Source organism: Sciurus carolinensis, unplaced genomic scaffold (genome assembly GCF_902686445.1).
Source record: "Sciurus carolinensis unplaced genomic scaffold, mSciCar1.2, whole genome shotgun sequence".
In the NCBI taxonomy this organism is placed as follows: Eukaryota; Metazoa; Chordata; class Mammalia; order Rodentia; family Sciuridae; genus Sciurus; species Sciurus carolinensis.
In genome coordinates, this window is record NW_025920140.1 from 219,132 (window position 1) to 237,286 (window position 18,155).

An 18,155-nucleotide genomic window follows, 5' to 3' on the forward strand; every position below is an offset into this window, starting at 1 on the left:
GAGAAAGGATATTTGAGGGGCAGAAAAGCTGAATGGTGTTGATGATGGAAAACTACTTCGGAGAGGAGACACTATGAAACTCACCATCATTCATGGTCAACCCACAAACCTCATGACATATATTCAGCCTCAACATACACTACGAATACAGGAAGTACTTATTGCCAGTTCATTCTCTTTGCAACCATGAATACTGGCCCTTATTCCCCTTTTAAGGACAACAATGCCCTTGCAAATTCCTGTCCCTTTTCTGTTTTTCCCAAGGGACAGCTGAATACATGTATGTTGATTCCTATTTTTTCTGGCACAAAAACCATGAGTAAAGGCTTTCCCAACTTTACAGGACCTTCCCCCATGAACTACAATTTAATCCATTTGATCCTGGGATATGCAACACTAATCCCTGGTTCTCTAAATGAAGAGTTCTCCACAATCTCAGAAAATTAATCACCAAAAAGTCTACAAATATTCAAGTGTGAAGATGTTACATTGGCAAAACCTGAATATCAAAACAGAAGTGGTTCCTTAATAACCAACATATAATAGAATGACTGAGAAGGAAAAGGGTACCTTAAGCAGTTGCAAAATGTCAAGTCCTTTTTCCTTCTTGATTTGTTTCTAACCACCGCCAACATGCCTTATGCCTAATGTCTCTGATTTTCTTCTTCCATGTGAGTTCTTGTAAAAAGGGGTTCTTGTGTCAATCCTTACCCTCCAAAGCACAATGCATTAATTCCCAGATCCGTGGTAAACATGAGAAAAACTCACAACCTGAGTTGTTGTTATGCTTCACCCAATTCTACACTGCATCTCTTGAGGACTCCCATCAATATTAACAAGAGTCTATAAAAGGTCTCCATTTCTCTTGACACTGGAGTTCCTATGGTATTGGGTGAGGAGGTTGTTCTGTGCTCACTCCAACTGCCAGGCCCCTCCTCCTTCATTGTTGCCTTACTAGAGTATGGCATTGTGTCCAAGAAGCTTGGAGAGTGCCAGGTACAAGTGCGGTTGTCATTTTGAATTTTGTGCCACTGAAACCTTGTGCACAAGGTGCAGCTGCAGAAGATGCTGAAGAATTATCCTCATAAGCATACTCACGAGAGACCTTTGATCATTCTCCTAAGGAGAGCAGATTGAGGTCATGGAATACAGACTTTTCTGAAGGAAAGTTTTTTCCCTCTTCACTTAAGAATGAAAAAGGAATTAGCTGATTGATCCCTGAGCAGAAAAATATATCAGGGATCCAAGGATACCAGGAGCAGGGGCAGAGGCAGAACTATGTGGGATTGAGTATATGCTCAATTGGTGACTACAATTGGAGATATTAGGGATCTTTCACTCATGAATCCCTAACCATTACATTCAAAATCTACTGACACTTTCCTCGAGAGTATTTTTTTCTTACTTTTCTTTTTGAATTTTTTTTTTTGAAAAATTCTAAACAGCAGAGAGCTGTGCATAATGCACAAGCCAGGTCAGGTGCTGGATCTTGCACATCATCTTAGGAATGGGTGAGGCAGTGGAAGATGTGCCTCCTGTGCTAAGACTGTTTCCCTCAGTAGGGAGTGCTTCAGCAATTTAGCCAGACACTGTTGGGAGTTATAAACAGGTAAAAGCATGTGGTGGTGGCTCATGGGTCCTTGGGTCCCAGAACCAAAGCGTGCTGACAAAAAGGAAACATTCCTCATCCAATTTCAATCTTCTCCTTGTTATGTTTTCTGTTATTACTCTCAGGATTCATTACGGAGAGATAAGTGGCTAAAGTCATATCCTTGATCCTTCATTCATTCCTTTGCAATCAAGTACACTCATAAAATCATAACAATTGGTTATCAGTTCTCCTGTGACATGAGAGCCATACATGGGAGATGTCCTCTAATCAAAGTGGAAGGAGCAGGCATTGGTCAGCTAGGTTGTGAAGGTCGCAGGGTTTCAAGGCTACGGGTAGGGAGAAGGCAGTTTGTTGCACTCCCAGAGTGTTGTAAAGCCGTGGGCAAGATAAACTTTGAAGAGTGGCTCCCATGACATGGAGCCTGCACCTCAGATTCCACCTGAGGTCACAGAGGAGTGTCCTGAGAACACAGTGGCATCATGGTTCCCATGGCAACCAGAGACCGGTCTGGGCCTGGCTGCTTCAAACCCACATTCCAGACATGTGGTGACTCAGCAGGGAGAGTAAGAGGATAAATGATGGGATCGGGTGCCAGGGTCTTGCGTTTTTGTGTGAGGGGTGGTACTGTAATTGAACCCAGTGCTACTCTGCTATTGGTATGTATACCTAGGTCTTTTCAGTTTTCATTTTGATACAGTCTTTTTAAATTGCTGGCTTTTGACTTGTGAGCCTCCTACTCCAATTGCCCAGGTAGTATAAGTCACTGCACCTGTCTAGGACAGTTTTTTTTTTTTTTTTTCATTTTCTTTTTCTTTCTTTTTGGTACCATAGATTGAACCTAAAGTTGCTTCAATACTGAGAAACATCCCCAGCTCTTTTTATTTTTAATTATGAGAAAGGGTCTTACTAAGTTGTTCAGGGCCTCACTAGCTGAGGAAGATTTGGAATTCACAATCCTTTTCCAGAGCCTTGGTAGCCCCTGTGATTGTAAGATTGTACCAAAACATTTGGCTATGACATATTCTTTTTAAAAAATTAGTTATTGATGGACTGTTATTTTATACATTAATTTATATGTGATTCTGAGAATTGAACACAGTGCCTCAAATATTCAAGGTAAGTGCTGTACCACTGAGTCACAACCTCAACCCCAGGACATATTCTTAATGAGTAATTGAGTACAAGACCTACCTCTTTAAAAAGAAAAGAAAGTAAACATTAATCAAAGAAAATGAACCTACCTTTTTTGAGAGCTAGTCAATATTTTAGACTAAATGCATATTTTTTTGAAATAGTTCAGTTTATTTATTAAAAAAGGCTTAGTTTATAACCTGGTGAAATGTTTATAATATGTATTTGTTTTCAAGTAGTATATATTGTTTCCTTTAATAAAATTCCCTTTTAAAATAGTAACTTTGACAGGTAGTAGAGAAGAAAAAATAGAAAGTGTTGAATTTCTTCCTCACCAGACTTACTTGAAATAATAATTGGGGGCATCATAATAGATATTAATGAGATTACAGGTAGCAAGGTCTACCACAATCTGATATTGCATACTCCCTTGCTTTCATTATTAATTTGGACAGAAATTCTGCATCTTTTTGGTCAGTGCCTGATAATTGCTTCCATCACATTCTTCCCTTATGGAGTATAGATTTTTTGTTAGCATAAAAATTATTTTAAACTAAATAGAAATGTAGAATACTTTTTCTAAAGTACCTATAATAATAGAGAATTCAGATCACATCAGATTTTTAAAATGTTTAATTTTTTTTAAATTGTCAAAACTTAATTTATACCATTTCCTCTAAAGTTTAAATGTAACATTATCATATGAAGCAGCAATTCTGTTCCTAGGGTTATTTTCAAAAAAGTTGAAACCAAGTCTTGTTCACATTATTTGCCACTTATAAATAATTTTTTTTTTGGTACCAGGTATTGAACACTGAACCACATCCTCAGCCCTTTTATACATTTTATTTAAAGACAGGGTCTTGTTGAGTTACTTAGAGCCTCACTAGATTGCTGTGGTTGGCTTTGAACTTGTGATCCCTCTGCCTCAACCTCAAACTGCTGGGATTACAGGCATGTGCCAATGTGCCTGGCCTAAATAACTTTAAATTTTATATTTTAGAAATGTTTCTCCTTGGTAATAGGCATGTGATTATTTAAAGATTCTTTATACAATTTGGGGCAAAATTTTCATAGTCTCTTTATAAATAATACTTAAGTTCTTTTGTTTAATTCTCTAATTGACATACTTTTCTAGATGTCTCTCAATAGGAATAGAAGTTCTTAAGGCAAGAATTATATCTTTTATATCCTATAACATGCTTAAACAAAAAGCACATACTAGGTAGTTAATCCATGAAGGAATGGATGTGAACATTGTTGAGATATTTAAAGTCAGCAAATGGATAAAACGGTTATATTAGTTTTGTGATTATCAGCTAATTTTTATTACATGAGAAAGGGACAGATATTAACCAACTTACAGTATTTTAAATATTTGTATAAATATTTTTCATAGAAATTGTTTTATCTGGCTTTGTATGAATAGTCATAGACATGAGTTTTTATGTAGTGATCTCTGTTACAACTTTTGTTTTCTGCTTTGGCTTTGCTTTCTCAGTCCTTCTCTTATTCTTGTGATCCTGAATCTTGGACTGGTGATGGAAGGATTTTCAAATACTGTGAACCACAGAGTCTGTGGTAAAGACTGGCAGGCATCCACCATCTCACAGCATGCATTCCTCCTTCCACCAGTTCATGTGGTCTTTCAAGAAACTCCAATTGCAGAGATCCCACAGTGTTATTTGAGGAAGCCTTGGCTCCCTCATGGCAATGCCCAGAAATGGAAGCAGATTTAGTAATTTGTTCATTTGTCTATTTTATCTAACTTTCTGCTTATAGAACATGCATGTTGTAAAGTTTTAGTCAGCCAGCCTTTATTATCTGATTTATCTTAGTTAGAAAACAAGTTAAGAGTAGGAAGAATATCAGAAAGATGGAAGGTGCTAGAGAGGGTATTGTTGACACTACAGAGAAGTAATATTTGATTACGTGTCCATCAGAAAGGAAACAAATCCCATAAGAAGGACATGCAGAATTTCAAAATGATTGTTAGCTTAGGATGGTACTTAATTTGTTCATACCTCATTAATGCTTGAAATAATCACTATAGATTAGTACAATAATTAGATTATCACCTCAGTTGTTACTCTCTTACTACTGTGTCCTTTTAAATATCCAGGAAAATACATATCTGAAAGTTTCTGTTTATTTTATATCTACTTCCCTGATCATTTTTGGGGGTGTTTACTTTTAAAATTTTCAAAAAACTTTTTAGTTGCAGATGAGCACAATGCCTTTATTGTTTTATTTTTAATGTGGTGCTAAGGAGTGATCCCAAGTGCCTCACATGTGCTGGCCATAATCACAATTCTGATTTTTTTCTTAATTCATGTTTGATTTGACTTTTGCCATATGCTATGTTTGTAAACAACAATTCAAAAGTTTTTGAAAATTTTGGGGGCTACCAGGATTGAACTCAGGGACACTTGACCACTGAGTCACATCCCCAGCCCTATTTTATATTTTATTTAGAGACAGGGTTGCCCCAAATTGCTTAGTGTCTTGCTTTTGCTGAGACTGACTTTGAACTCACCATCCTCCTGCCTCAGCATTACAGGTGTATGCCACCACACCCAGCTAAACATAAAAATTGTATTGTTTCATTAGATAATTTTATTTTCTAAAGTTTCTGAGCATTTTTTTCTAGCGCTTGCATTCTTTCTGGCCATTGCAGATTATTTCCTGATGTGTTTCATGAATTTTGGAAATATGTACTCATGCTGTTTATATCTGTAGGTAATGTATGTAGCCTTTACCTGTTTAGTTGTGACCCTCAGAATGGTGTACTGCAGTCAGCTCACACTAAGAGATGATTCTTAAATTTTCAGCAATTTTGCCTGTTAAGCATAGCTATTGTTATTTTTTAATTATATGAATTTATAATTAACATAAGTTCAAAAACTAAAGTAATGAATATGCAAGAGTCATTATTTCTGATTGTTCTAGTGCTTTTTACTATGGTTTTCTCTGTGATAAGAGTTACTTCTATGGTATATTTATTACAAAGTACCATGTAATGGTGCGCTACTGCATGTTCTTCCCATTGTTACACATTTAGTGTCGTGTTCATAGCACAAATTCTGCTATGGAGGAAATCAAAACACTACAGGTCAGGGCTTTGAGTTAATGTTTTGATCTCTTATCTGCACACATAAAAAGTCAACTATAAAAGATGGTAATGCTCTGGTTTTTGTATGTTGGTTGTCTATATTTTACCTGCAATGATAATTAACTACATAGTAGGAAAAAATAAGTATGTGTTAAGTTAAATATTGTCTCATTTTCTGATAAAGATATTGTTCACAAATATCTAAAAATGGGATCAGATATTGAGAGTGATCAAACTTCTTGGAAGTCATCTGATGAAGTTCAGTCACCTACAGGTATTTGTCACAGAAATCATAAACATAGATGGATCTCAATGGAGGTAACACTTTAAAAATATATTAATATACCTTTGTGTATATAAATACACAAACACACACACACATGCACACACATCAAGCAAATAAAGCAATTTGAAAATTTTCATGAAGGTAAATGACACCTGTAAGAGAGCTGTTGTAATTTTATTAATGAGTTGTATTCTGAATATTTCCTTTCTCCTAAATACTATTCCAAGGCAAGTATGCATTAATCACAGTATTCTATGCTCTGCAGAATATTCATTTTTATTTCCCTGTTCAGGAAAAGTGTTTTTTTTTTTTAATTCCAGAAATCTAGACTGACATCATTCCAGAAGGCATTAGCAAAGTCCTCTTTTCAGAAAATGTGATTTCAGTTATATCTCTTTGAGATTCATTTGGATACTTCAAATTCAGATGTTTTTTGCTTTACATATGTAAGCACTTCATGGAAATATTGGTTCATATTGTGTATATTCATCATTATGAATTCTAGCATTCCTAGAAAATATAATAACAGTTTTCTAAAGTAGTTTTACTCATTTCTACTTCCAACATCAATGTATGATTGTTCTGATTGGTATTCTTGCCCATTTTTGAGGCTTTTTCTTTTTTAATTTTAACTTTTCTGGTAAAATAGTGGTCTCATTGTGGTTTTATTTTGCATTTTATTTTCTAAGTTGAACACTCTTAAATGTGTTTGTTGGTCATTTAGGTATCCTCTTTTGTAAATTAATTGCCCAAATCTGTTATCTATTTTCTACTGTTTTTCTACCTTTTCCTTACTGATTTATAGGAATTATTTACATTCTACATTGAGGAACTTTGTCAGTTTTATATCTTATAAACATCTTCTAGAATGTAGTAGTTGTCATTGAAAGGACAGCTTTTCCTGGTGCACTTAGATATTTGTCGAAAGTTTAGATGATTGCATATTGTCTTTTGGATGACTAGAGTCCTTTACTAGGGATACATATAAAGTGTTGTAATGAATAAAATGGGCCAAAAATAAGTGTTCTGCAAATCACAATTCTTCAGAGAATAAAGCAATTGAGGTGGTCCTTGAAAGATGGGTAGAAATTTGTCAATTTGCACATGAATCTATGAATGTGGAGCACTTGAAATTTTATGTAATAAACCCAGAGATAGGAATGTGTATGATATATTAAGATTGTAACAGATAAGAATGATCAATATGTAATAATTTATTTTAAAAATAGGATTTGAAAGGATAGGATGAACCAGATTATAAAAACCATGAGATGTCAAGTCAAGGAGTCTGAACATCTCATGTAAAAAAAAGTGTTTATTTAAACAAGCACTGACATGATCACACTTTTCTTTCAAATAAGAGTTTCAGAAAAAATAGAGACAATCATATGGAAATAGATAGTAGAATACAGACCCTAGCTAGAGGTCATGCCTAGAGAAAGTAGACAGGACATGGTACCCAGTTGAACTTTGTGTTTGAGGGAGGAACTTAATGATTACTTCTGAGGTTCTCACAATTGTTTATCTCCTTTCCATATATTATATCATGGGATTTTTTTTAATTCACAAAAGCTTCTGTTTTGATTAGATATTCTAAAGTGTATAATTACTTTATTCTGTATACACTCTGAACACATTGACAAAATGTAACCAACTTGATTTTTGGTACATGTCTGTGATTACCATAGTTTTGCACATCACTGCTTATAATATTTTAAAATATATTTTTCACTTTATTTTCTGGTCCAAAGTTTTCTTTGGCTCTCAATTTTTATAAAAGATTTGTACTTAGATGAATTCTGAATTATGTTTTTCTGATTGTAGGGAAATAATGATTTAATAGCATTTAATAACTTTTGGGGGGGTATTAAACCCAGTATCTACAGAATACTAAGTAGGTGCTCTACCAATGAACTCTGTCCCCAACACTTACCATAGAGTTCTTAAAGCTGTTATTTAAAAAGACTTGTCTCTTGCCATCTATGTGAAACCCTCTTATGAATTCTTAGTAATTGGGGTTCTAGTAATTATTGTTGTCTGTTCCTATTCATTTCCCATACCTTTTGATTTTGAAATGGCTTATAAGTTTCAGATTAATTATCCCAGCAATATTTTGGTTTCTATCCATGCATTCCTTTTGTTATCATTTACATTACTAAGCAGATTTTTTAATATATATTCAAAAAATTATTCTTCAAAATGAAAAATCTTTACCTTGTGTTTATATTTGAAGGTGGGAAGTAGGCAAAAGAATGGGTTAGGGGAAAAGGGATGAGAAAAGAAAATTATTTTTCACAACACTTAGAATTCAAATTCACATAGATGCTGTATTCATTATGTATCTAAAATTATATTTTTTTCCTCAGAAAGGTCTATTCTTCAATATAGAAATCTGAACCTTAGACTTCATGTATAAAGATCAAGGATGAGGTTAGGAATGGATGGAAAGCAGTTGGGTAAAAACAAATATTCTTCACATGTATTGAGAGTTCAGGTTTCCATGCATAACTTACCCTTTGTCTTAGATGGGAATTAAGAAAATTAATCCTAGAATTATTTTTTTGCTGGAGGGAGTGACAGGGAATGCTGATGGGATCTACTGTAAATCCATGTTTATCTACCTCAAATGGACCCACAGTTTTACACATAGCACTGTCTTACTCTAAGCAAGGAGCTGATTTCTTCTACATAATAGGAAAAACCAAATGCTTAAACCTGAAACTCCCCCATTTTTGGAATAACAATCATAAAAATCTGTCTGCACTTGCCCTCTTCTTTTCAATCATGTTGCTATTTTTTCCCATCTCATCTGCTCAGGGTTATTGAAATATCTGTTTTACCTATAAACTCTTTTGTATTCAGTCTCCTTTTCTTAAATTCATCCTTCCCATTGACTTTCTATTTAATTAAACTGTTTTAATTTTAGAGTAGCAGAGAAATTACAAAGGTAATACAGTGATTTCACCACATACCCAGTTATTCCTATTATTAGTAGAAGGTTACTTTAATATATTTTGTACAACTAAGGAACCAATATTGGTACATTGCTATTTAGTAAACTCCACATTTTATTCAGCTGTCACTAACTTTTTACTACCAACCATTTTTGTCCCAGAATCCCATCCAGGATACAATGTTATATTTAGTAATCATGTCTCATATTAAAGTTACTGGTTACTGGATTGGGAAGTATTATGTAAAACTTATATATGGCTTATAATAAATGAAGTATTCTCTTAACACAGTTAAATATTAAACTAATGGGAAACCTTATATGCCAATAGTGAGAATTCATCTGAGTTTTGTTTCATTTCCAATAATGGCATACCCAGTACGAGTTTTATGAGACTTTTAAGTGTAACATCAATAGAATGAGTCTATATATGAACATTTGTGTTATTATATTAAAATTAAATATTAGCACATTAGAAGTGCTTATTTCTTCCCACTGTGTGGATTTCTCATTCCTACACTGATAATTTTTGTAAGAAAAAAAATGATGAGTAAAATTGAGGTTTTCAGTCTCTTCTGTCCCAACATGTCAACAAGCAAAACACATTGTTGTCAAATAGAACAATTCAGTAACTCTCACAGGGAGGGAAATGGGTGTTTGAAGTAACCTCCTGCTGTTCACAGTGCTTTTCAATACATACTCACCTTTAACATGGCACCTATAGAACCTCAGCATATTCTTCACTTGTTCTAAAGCTAAACTGGAAATGCATCTCCACCTTATTAATACAGTTTCATGACTGTGATGCATGAATTATGTTGCTAGAAACAAAGTTAGTTAGAACTCTCTTGTTACACTTGCTACTGCTTACAAAGTACACTGAATTATAGGAGGAACTATTACAAGTTGTAACTTATCTTGTGTATATATATTTTTAGTGTTCATGTGCTTTTGCTGTAAGAGCTATCAGAATAGGAATTTGCATGGACTGTCAAAAGGTGAAGTATTTTCTTAGAACAATGAAATATCAGAAAAATGATTATCTTTTGTCTGGAAAGCAGAATTAAGGGAGTTTTTATATTATATTAAAATACAAAGTTCACTGTACCTGTTTAGATATTATTTCTGTTTTTATGCAAGTTTCAAAGGTTTAATTCAAAATAAGGTGCAACTCATTCTAGATTGTGAACTCATGAAAGTGAGGATCATGTGTGTCTTCTTCACTGGATGCTTAGCAACTAACGTGCTTGGCAAATGTTGAGTAAATGAGTATTGTCTTCTGTTCTCTGAATAATTTCCACTGGAGAGCATGTAAATAAGCTAGTGATTATATCTATTGTTAATCTTGTGTTCAGCAGATAAAATGCAATCACATTTTTCTAAATATTCCATTTAAAATTTTATTAATTATAGTAATTACTATTAAGGGTTTAAATGTGGGGATATTGCAGTATGCTTTACTCTTTGAATTAAGATCTGAGAGTTCACTAATGTAACTGCCTTTTGCTTGAATTGTCCACCTGCTTGCATTGGTGGAATTCAGTAGTGCTGTTTATATTAGAGACTGATTATACAAATTTAGCTTCATAATTGCAGTATAATAATTGTTTTTTGTTTATATATGAATTTATTTTTAATGGGCACATAATTTTATAGATTTATTTGGTATTTTGACATTTTAATACATGTATAAATGTGTGCTAATTAGATAAGATTAACTGGCATATCTATCACCTTACATATTCACTATTTCTCTTTGTTGGGAACTTTTAAAATCCCCTGTACTTGCTGAAATACACAGTTAATTATTGCCAACCAGTTACTTTAAAAAAAAAAAAGAGTTTCAGTATATTCTAATGTCATTAATTTTTATTCTCTGAGGAGTGGTTCTTAAGTCTTTCTTGTATCCTTTTCAAGTTATTCCTTACACTGTATAGTCGCTTTTCATCTTTCAAAACATTAATTCACAATCACTTATGTAACCTATTTTTTTCACTGGCATAATCTTTAAAGCAAACTGCATTGTTTTTGTCATGATCACCACTAGACCAAAGTGTACTTCATATTAAGGACATCCTTGTATTTGCTTAAGATACACAAATGAGTAAGAAAATTTCCCTACTACTGAGAAGAAAAGGTTTCTAGGTCACTCATGTCTTCTCCTGAACTTCTCTTTGTTATAGACAATTACTTTATATACATTTTTTCATGGATACTTATTACTTTATTCATATTGGCTTATGTTTGTGTTCAATGTAGTGTTATTTTCCCTCAGTAAAAGATGACCCAAAACTTAAAATTTAAGTTGAAAGTGCACTAGTTCCATGTTTGTAAGTTTAAACATCTGAAGGCCACACATGTATAAGAAAATTTATCATAGTTTCTTAACATTGAAAGTTTAATATAAAGTGAAAAATTATTGGAATCAGGCTATCATGTACCAGAGAGTGGCCTGTTGGCCACATTTTTCATACTGAAGTAAAATTATTCATTTGTTTCTGGAAATTGTTGTATCTTGTAGTTTTGCTTCATTATTCTGTACAACTATTGGTCGTAGAAAGCAAGAACTTAGTAAATAATAAATTACATACAAGACAGTACCTGGGTAGGTAGTATATGATGGTTTTAAAACTTCATTTTTCTAATATAATGTTTTTCATGAAAAGCATCATATACATAAAGCAAAAAGGTAACAATAAAAGCAAATGGAAGCAGTTTTTCAGTCATGTAGTAGTGCAGTACCTATGACTAGTGTTTTAGTTTTTGAGATTTGAATTAAGCACTTCTTACTTGGACCTGCAGTTTTCTTTTTTTTTTCTTCTCTTTTTTATTATTATTGTATACAAATGGGATACATGTTGTTTCTCTATTTGTACATGGAGTCAAGGCATACCATTTGTGGAATCATACGTTTACATAGGGCAATGATGTTTGATTCATTATTTTTTCCCTCCCCCCCACCCCTCCCACCCCTCTTTTACCTCTATACAGTCCTTCTTTCCTTCATTCTTACCACACTACTTATCCCTAAGCCTAAACCTAACCCTAAACCTAATGCTAACCCCTCCCACCCCCCATTATATGTCCTCATCTGCTTATCAGCGAGATCATTCGTCCTTTAGTTTTTTGAGATTGGCTTATCTCACGTAGCATGATATTCTCCAATTTCATCCATTTGCCTGCAAATGCCATAATTTTATCATTCTTCATTGCAGAGTAATATTCCATTGTATATATATGCCACAGTGTCTTTATCCATTCATCAACTGAAGGGCATCTAGGTTGGTTCCACAATCTGGCTATGGTGAATTGAGCAGCAATGAACATTGATGTGGCTGTATCTCTGTAGTATGCTGATTTTAAGTCATTTAGGTATAGGCCAAGGAGTGGGATAGCTGGGTCAAATGGTGTTTCCATTCCAAGCTTTCTGAGGAATCTCCACACTGCTTTCCAGAGTGGCTGAACTAATTTGCAACCCCACCACCAATGTATGAGTGTTCCTTTTTCACCACATCCTTGCCAACACCTATTGTTGCTTGTGTTCTTGATAATCACCATTCTAGTTGGGGTGAGATAAAATCTTAGTGTAGTTTTGATTTGCATTTCCCTTATTACTAGGGATGTTGAACATTTATTCATATATCTGCTGATTGCTTGTACATCTTCTGTGAAGTGTCTGTTCATTTCCTTAGCACATTTGTTGATTGGATTATTTGTATTCTTGGTGTAGAGTTTTTTGAGTTCTATATAGATTCTGGAAATTAGGGCTCTATCTGAAGTATGGTTGGCAAAGATATTCTCCCACTCTGTAGGATCTCTCTTCACATTGCTGATAGTTTCCTTTGCTGAGAGAAAGCTTTTTAGTATAAATCTATCCCAGTTGTTGACTCTTGCTTTTATTTCTTGTGCTATGGGAGTCCTGTTAAGGAAGTCTGATCCTAAGCCAACAAGTTGAAGATTTGGACCTATTTTTTCTTCTATAAGATGCAGGGTCTCTGGTCTGATTCCGAGGTCCTTGATCCATTTTGAGTTGAGTTTTGTGTAGGGTGAGAGATAGGGGTTTAATTTCATTCTGTTGCATATGGTTTTCCAGTTTTCCCAGCACCATATGTTGAAGAGGCTATCTTTTCTCCATTGCATATTTTTGGAACCTTTGTCTAGTATGAGAAAATTGTATTTATTTGGGTTTGTGTCCATGTCCTCTATTCTGTACCATTGATCTACCTGTCTATTTTGGTACCAATACCATGCCGTTTTTGTTACTATTGCTTTGTAGTAGAGTTGAATATCTGGTATTGTAATACCTCCTGCTTCGCTCTTGCTACTGAGGATTGCTTTAGCTATTCTAGGTTTTTTATTCTTCCAGATGAACTTCATAATTGCTTGCTCTATTTCTGCAAGGTACATCATTGGGATTTTAATTGGAATTGCATTGAATCTGTATAGCACTTTAGGTAGTATGGCCATTTTGACAATATTAATTCTGCCTATCCAGGAACATGGGAGATCTTTCCATCTTCTAAGGTTTTCTTTAATTTCTTTTTTAGTGTTCTGTACTTCTCATTGTAGAGGTCTTTCACCACTTTTGTGAGATTGATTCCCAAGTATTTTATTTTTTTCGATGCTATTGTGAATGGGGTAGTTTTCCTAATTTCTCTTTCTGAAGATTCATCACTTATGTATAAAAATGCATTGGATTTATGAGCATTGATCTTGTAACCTGCTACTTTACTGAATTCATTTATGAGTTCTAAAAGTTTTCTGGTGGAATTTCCAGGTTCCTCGAAATATATAATCATGTCATCAGTGAACAGGGATAGTTTGAGTTCTTCTTTTCGAATTTGTATCCCCTTAATTTCCTTGGTTTGTCTAATTGCTCTGCCTAGAGTCTCAAGTACGATGTTGAATAGAAGTGGTGAAAGAGGGCATCCCTGCCTTGTTCCAGTTTTTAGGGGGAACGCTTTCAGTTTTTCACCATTTAGAATGATATTGGCCATGGGCTTAGCATAGATGGCCTTTACAATGTTAACAATGTTCCCACTACCCCAATATTTTCTAGTGTTTTGAGCAGGAAGGGATGCTGTATTTGATCGAATGCTTTTTCTGCATCTATTGAAATAATCATGTGATTCTTAACTTTAAGTCTGTTGATATGGTGAATGACATTTATTGATTTCCGAATGTTGAACCAACCTTGCATTCCTGGGATAAAACCCACTTGATCGTGGTGCACTATCTTTTTAATATATATTTGTATGCAATTTGCTAAAATTTTTTGAGAATTTTTGCGTCGATGTTCATTAAGGATATTGGTCTGAAATTTTCTTTCCTCAATGTGTCTCTGTCTGGTTTAGGTATCAGGGTGATATTGGCTTCATAGAACGAGTTTGGGAGGGTTCCCTCCTCTTCTATTTGATGGAATAGTTTGAGGAGTATTGGAATGAGCTCTTCTTTAAAGGTTTTGTAGAACTCGGCTGAGAACCCATCTGGTCCTGGACTTTTCTTTGTTGGTAGGTTTTTGATGACCTCTTTTATTTCATTGCTTGAAATTGGTTTATTTAAGTTGTGTATGTCCTCCTCATTCAGTTTAGGTAATTCATATGTCTCTAGAAATTTGTCGATGTCTTCGAAATTTTCTGTTTTGTTGGAGTATAGATTTTCAAAATAGCTTCTAATTATGTTTTGTATTCCACTCGTGTGTGTTGTGATGTTTCCTTGTTCATTCCAAATTTTAGTAATTTGAGTTTTCTCCCTCTTTCTCTTTGTTAGTGTGGTTAAGGGTTTATCAATTTTGTTTATTTTTTCAAAGAACCAATTATTTATTTTGTTAATTTTTCCAATTGTTTCTTTTGTTTCAATTTCGTTGATTCCGGCTCTGAGTTTAACTATTTCCTGTCTTCTACTACTTTTGGTATTGGTCTGCTCTTCTTTTTCTAGGGCTTTGAGCTGTAGTGTTAAGTCGTTTATTTGTTGATTTCTACTTCTTTTTTTATATGCGCTCAATGAAATAAATCTTCCTCTAAGTACTGCTTTCATAGTGTCCCAGAGATTTTGATATGATGTGTCTTTGTTTTCGTTTACTTCTAAGAATTTTTTTATTTTCCTCCTGATGTCTTCTGTTATCCATTCATCATATAATAGTGTATTATTTAATCTCCAGGTATTGGAGAAGTTTTTTTTTATTCTGTCATTTATTTCTAATTTCAATCCATTATGATCTGATATACTACAAGGTAGTATCTCTATCTTCTTGTATTTGTTAACAGTAGCTTTGTTGCATAAAATATGGTCTATTTTAGAGAAGGATCCATGTGCTGCTGAGAAGAAAGTGTATCCATTCTTTTTTGGATGGTATATTCTATATATGTCAGTTAAGTCTAAATTGTTGATTGTTTTATTGAGATCTATGGTTTCATTATTCAATTTTTGTTTGGACGATCTATCCAGTGGTGAGAGAGGTGTGTTAAAATTGCCTAGTATTATTCTGTTGTGGTCTATTTGATTTCTGCAATTGAGAAGGATTTGTTTGACGTACATGGATGAGGCAATGTTCGGGGCATAGATATTTATGATTGTTATGTCTTGCTGATTTATGCTTCCCTTAAGCAGCATGTAATGTCCTTCTTTATCCCTTCTGACTAGTTTTGGCTTGAAGTCCACATTATCTGAAATGAGGATGGATACTCCAGCTTTTTTGCTGTGTCCGTGTGCATAGTATGTTTTTCCCCATCTTTTCACCTTTAGTGTATGGGTATCTCTTTCTATGAGATGAGTCTCTTGCAGGCAGCATATTGTTGGATTTTTCTTTTTAATCCAATCTGCCAGTCTATGTCTTTTGATTGATGAGTTCAGATCATTAACATTCAGGTTTATTATTGTGATATGATTTGTATTCCCAGTCATTTGACTCATATTTGTTTTTTGACATGATTTTGTTTCTCCTTTATTTGGCTATTCCTTTAGGCTAGCGCCTCCTGTTGCTGATTTGCATCGTTGTTTTTCATCTCTTCCTCATGGAATATTTTGCTGAGAATGTTCTGTAATGCTGGCTTTCTTTTTGTAAATTCCTTTAGCTTTTTGTTTATCATGGAAGGATCTTATTTCATCGTCAAATTTGAAGGTATGTTTTGCTGGGTATAAAATTCTTGGTTGGCATCCATTTTCTTTCAGGGCTTGGTAAATCTTGTTCCAGGCCCTTCTAGCTTTTAGGGTCTGGATTGAAAAATCTGCTGATATTCTTATTGGTTTCCCTCTGAATGTAATTTGATTCTTTTATCTCACGGCCTTTAAAATTCTGTCTTTATTTTGTATGTTAGGCATTTTCATAATAATGTGCCTTGGTGTGGGTCTGTTGTAATTTTGTATATTTGGAGTTCTATAAGCCTCTTGTACTGGATTTTCCATTTCATTCTTCAGATTTGGTAAGTTTTCTGATATTATTTCATTGAATAGATTGTTCATTCCTTTGGTTTGTTTCTCTAAGCCTTCCTCAATCCCAATAATTCTTAAATTTGGACTTTTCATGATATCCCATAATTCTTGAGATTCTGTTCATGATTTCTTACCCTCTTCTCTGTTTGGCCAACTTTGTTTTTAAGATTAAATAATTTGTCTTCAATGTCTGAGGTTCTGTCTTCCAGGTGTTCTATCCTATTGGTTATGCTTTCTACGGAGTTTTTAACTTGGTTTATTGTTTCCTTCATTTCAAGGATTTCAGTTTTTTTTTTTTTCAGTATCTCTAACTCTTTATTGAAATGATCTCTTGCTTCCCGTATTTGGTCTTTTAACTGTTGATTGGTGCGATCATTTAATGCCTGCATTTACTCTTTCATCTCTTCCTTCAATGCCTGCATTTGCTCTTTCATCTCCTCATTTGCTTCCCTGATTGTTTTAATTATGTACATTCTGAACTCCCTTTCTGACATTTCTTCTGCTGTGCTATCATTGGGATTTATTGATATAGTATCTAGGTTTGTTTGGGACATTTTCTTGCCTTGTTTTCTCATATTGGTCAGATATCAGTGTGACTCTGAGATATTGCAGATTTCCTCTATTGGCTTATAGTGTCCTGGTAGATTTCCAGTGTATCACCTCCCAGCCTTCAGTAGCCTGATGTATTGGGGGAACTTGATAATGCAGTGCATCCGAAGAAAGCTGCCCCTAGCCCCCTACTTGTTCCAGGGTTTGGAGCTGGCTCTGTGTGGAAAGGCTCTCACTGTGGGCCTGCACCATGCAGCTGGCCGTGTGGGAGGAGCCCACCACCAGAGTGTGGAAGGCTACCTGGTGAAGACTCTAGCTGCCCTGCCCTGCTCTGATAAGCCACCCCTATCTGTGCCTGCTGCCCTGGCCAAGTTTCGCCCTGTGGGGGAGACTCATCCCATGACTCTATTTTTCTCCAAGTCTCTCAATGCCTCCCCTTCTTGAGTCCTGGTTTCTGGAGCGACTGGAGATGCAGTCACCCTCTAGGTGGCCATCTTGGATCACCCCGTGGAAAGAACCTGCAGCCGGAGTGGGAGGCTGCTTGCAGATCGAAGTTCTCCACTGACTCGGGGACTTGTGACTGGCTCTATGTAGAAAGGCTCTCACTTGGTGGTCTCTTCTGAGAAACTAGCCTTGAAAGGTGCCTCCCACCGCAGGGGTCCAGGCTGCTTGGGGAAGTCTCTGGCTGCCCTGTCCTGGTCCCTGAAGCTACTTGTTGGCCACAGTATGTGGCACTGGCTCCGGGACTTGGAGCTTGTTCTGATCAGAAAGTCTCTCACTAGGGGGCCTGCTCCAAGAACCTGGAGAAGTTGGCTGTGTGGGTGGGGCCCAGTGCTAGAGTGCACAGGGCTGCCTGTGGAAGACTCTAGCTGCCCTGCCCTGCTCCAATAAGCCACCTCTATCTGGGCCTGCCACCCAGGCCGAGCTTTACCCAGTGGGCAGACTCACCCGTGGCTCTATTTTAGTCCAAGTCTCTCAATGCCTCCCCTTCTTAACTCCAGGGTTCTGGAGCGACTGGGGATGCCGTCACCCTCTAGTCCACCATCTTGGATCAATCCCTCCAATTTCCGATCGAACCTGC